The following is a 4,036-nucleotide window of genomic DNA, read 5'->3' as shown; positions in this document are numbered from 1 at the left end:
ATGTGCTTCCAATTAAACCTGTTGGACTATAACATGGTATTGTGTGATTTTTAACTTTATGCAGGGAAACATCTACTTGAGAAATTCAAGCACTGTCATTCACGAGTTCTCATCTCCAACATCCCAGTATTATCGAGGCACACATAGGGTATGACAACAAAGATAGTCATTCACTTTTTAGCCCTTTGAAAGAGTTGTCCAACTTAGTTGCAGATGTTAAGACGCAACATAAGATTTTGCAATTCTTTATTACAGCCTTCCTTCAAAATCAATTCAGAATTGAGCAGGACATTAAAGAGAACATTAGAATCCAAAGTGCACAAAAATATAACATGATGGTACAGTACTCACTGTAGAATCAAACCAATCAACTTTTTTAGTCTGAGATAGCCCCCTTTGGTGCATAATCATTTAATTAATTTGCATAATACATGAGAAGATAATTAGACACTGTTTGCCTGAATACTTCGAACAGTAAAAGAACATTCAAATTTCATCAAAATGATAGCCCTTGCTGAAATCAAAAAGTTTATGATGTAACATAGGATTTTAAAAATAAGAAGGAATACACAGATTATGATTAATTAAGAGTACTGAACACAGCAATAACTGCACTGTGCTTTGCAGATAACATCTGCAGTGTATTGGTAATAGTCTTTTCACTATACACTCGCTATGTCAATCACAAAGCACAGCAAAAGCACCATTGCATTTTATTAATAGATGAATTTTTACCAATCAGCACTGAACCATATTTATTCATTTTATTAATATCTTAATCATGTGTTCTAGAATAATTGGAGCTCAATAATGGAAGGACTACAGAGGGTAAATATTTAAATAAACCATATAAAAGGTTTGGAACAATCTTTATAGACATTCTGCAGAATAGCAATAAACTTCTTTTTCCAGAATACTTATCAAAATCCTGCTTTAAATGGAGAAATCAGACAAATGAAATTGCAAATTACACTGAGTGCATTAGTAAAATTCTTTAACACTTACCGATTCAGTTATGGATGATTTTCATTATTAAAGCATATAGGCTAAGCCAGCAAACCATTTAAAGGTGGTTAATGAATTTGACATTGATAAAGCTGAAAGTATGGCTGAGATGTGTTTTTATCTTCCAGAATTGCTGAAAGACAGACAGACAACAACCACCTACAACTCACCACATTGTAGCAGAAGCTTTTCTTAATATTAAAAATAGGTTTCTACCATCCATTTCATATTCCTAATTCACAAACTAAATTCAGTGTCAAAAAAAATGCATAGACCAAATGAGCAATTTTTTACAAAATTAAAATGGAAGAGCAAATAAACTGAACCAGTTGCCCTTAGGACCATATCTTTATACTGGAGTATATTAACATAGCAGAATTATGAGAAAATTAAAATCCCCACATTCCCTCCATTTTTGCATTTTTGTTAGGGGTGGGGGGTGCGGGGGGAGATCGATGAGGATAGTCACAGGAAGAGAAACAATATTTTTCACCATTCATTAGCAACCACAACTGCCTTGCAGCTCAAATGTTATCATTCATATGTCTCTTTCATCCCTTCATCCTTTCTCATTTACTACTGCATTACAGTAAACCAAAAAAAAGGAATAAAAACAGATAATCCCGAGGAAATTGTGTGTTAATCAGCAGCATCTCAGATTGTTCTGATCTAGCTGAAAATGATCATGAAAGCGACTTCAAAGCAGGATGAAGACACATGGTGAATGAATACAATTTAAGTGATATGATTACACAAGAGAGAGTTGAATAAATAAATGTGCTAAAAGTAGACTGTTATGTAAGTTTATATATGCATTCAACTGTTAAATTGTATGGAAACACAACTTAAGCACTCGACTACCCAGTAATAAATTCCTTACTGGTGGAACTAACTACAATAAACATACAATAATAAACAGAAACCATAAATTCATCATGCATTATTATTCAGTCGTCTATTGGGTGAAAGCTGTTAAATCTATAATGCATTAGGTGTGCATTTTCCTGTAATAGATATGAGAATAACACCCACAGCAAGACATGTCAAGACATACACAAATAATGACACAGATACAAGGCATCTTCCTTGGTGCACTAAATCAAAGGCACTACATTCTATTGCTACAACAAAAATAACACACTCAACCATAACGGTGTTATAGTTGAGAATTACTTTTCGAAGTAATTATTGTTAGCTTGCAAATGCCTCAACTAACTATCCATCGTCAAAAATTAAATATAGTAGCCATTTGAACAGGACAAAAATCTACAAAAAGACTAAATTTGATACTTTTTCCTTACTTACCATTCATGTAAAAAGAGGGAGCATTGTAGGATCTAGTAATGGAAAATGAACTAGGACGGTTATGAGATACACGGGGGCAGTCCTCAGAAGTGATCACAACATGAAGTTAAGATTGCAAAGAGTACAAGATAAAGAGCAACGCAATTAGAAAAAAAAAAGCTGGTAAAGAGGGCTGGATCTGAATGCAAAGAAAGTAAACCAAAATATTTTATTCAAAAGAAATAGATCAGCAGTGGGAAATATGTAGTTTAAATGTCAAGAATATCCAAGAGGAAAAAGTACCCTGCAAACTAGCCAATAAGGCTACACTATGGATATTTAAAGAAATCAAAAGTGCAAACTTGAAGCTGAAGGGAAGGTATATAATAAATAAATACAAAAGGCAACAAAAGGAAAAGGTAGCAAAAGGGAATACAAAAAGCTAAGGCAAGAGATTGAAAACAATTAGTAAGACAAACATAAACTCCAATAACAGCCGAACATGGAATATGCAAATGGTATTCTACATGGACAAATATTAAAAAGGTTAGGGATATGACATCTAAAAAATAGATGTGATAAATTTACAATTCAAAACAGCAAAATGGCAAACATATCAATCAATATTTTGCATCACCATTTACCAGGGAGACCAAAATGATGGAGCTGACATTAGAATAAAATACAAGATATTTAGAATAGATAGGACTTTATTAATACACTATTTAACCTTAAAAGAATAAACACTATCCCTCGAAGGCTTTTGTGGCGCAGTGTTGGAATCCCTAACTTTGTGCCATGAGGCCTGGGTTCAAGGTCCCCATATTTCAGAAGTTTTTAATAACTGAGCAGGTTGATGAGGAAATAAGTTAAGACCTTCGCCTTGGAAAGGGCTCTTGTGGCAGTGGTAATGTCTCTAGCTCTAGTCTAGGAGACTCGGGTTCAAGGCTGACCTGCTCCACAGGTGTGCTATAACATCTCTGAAAAGGTTGATTAGAAAGTATAAACTTGGCGGACAACATATTAAACATTAGGGAAGAGATAGCCTTACATGAAAATACAAGAAAAATTGAACTAGAAACTAAGAATGAGAGTAGTTATCTCATTTTTTCAAAAGGGAAATCATGCTTGACTAATGTTGAATTCTTTGAAGTAGATAAACAAAGGGCATACAAGGGAATTAACATGGTGAAAGTGAGGACTGCAGATGCTGGAGATTAGAGTTGAGAGTGTGATGCTGGAAAAGCACAGCAGGTCAGGCAGCATCTGAGGAGCAGGAAAACCAACGTTTCAGGCCCTTCATTAATATATTATGTTAGGCATGTTAGAGCTCCCAAAAACAACTTTCATTAATGATTGTAGCCTCAAGACCAAAGTCAGAACTTTTGAGGTCATGGGCAAGTAGAATGGACCAGCAAATTAACTATAAACTACAATGGAGGAATTGTTAAGGAACTAGGAAAAAGATGAGAAAGATCAAGGATCAATGCAGAAAAGAAAACTTATTGACAATTCACATGAACATTTGGATCTTATTAATCTGAATTACCATTTCAAAACTAGCATAGGACACCAAATTGCATAGCAATGCAGAGGAGGACTACAATAAATTACGGATAGACATTAATTAACTGGCTAAATGGATATGTAATTGGCAAAAGTACTTCAACATAGGTAACAGTGAAATTGTACAGTTTAGTTGAAAGATAAAGGAATCCACACACTCCTTGGAAAATAATGAATTAAA

At 34.2% G+C, this 4,036-nt stretch overlaps 1 protein-coding gene across 2 annotated transcripts in view; it reads right to left on the bottom strand.

Moving 5' to 3' along the window:
• efr3a (EFR3 homolog A (S. cerevisiae)) overlaps positions 1 to 3,817 on the bottom strand; it is a 139,235-nt gene extending 135,418 nt beyond the window's left edge. For both annotated transcript variants that reach the window (XM_043688260.1, XM_043688262.1), the window contains exon 1: positions 3,813 to 3,817. The gene's annotated coding sequence lies outside the window, so the exon portion shown is untranslated. The remainder of the gene's footprint in view (positions 1 to 3,812) is intronic.
• Between the last annotated feature and the right edge of the window lie 219 nt (positions 3,818 to 4,036).

Source organism: Chiloscyllium plagiosum, chromosome 4 (genome assembly GCF_004010195.1).
Source record: "Chiloscyllium plagiosum isolate BGI_BamShark_2017 chromosome 4, ASM401019v2, whole genome shotgun sequence".
Lineage (NCBI taxonomy): Eukaryota > Metazoa > Chordata > Chondrichthyes > Orectolobiformes > Hemiscylliidae > Chiloscyllium > Chiloscyllium plagiosum.
This window is presented reverse-complemented; position numbering and strand designations above follow the sequence as displayed.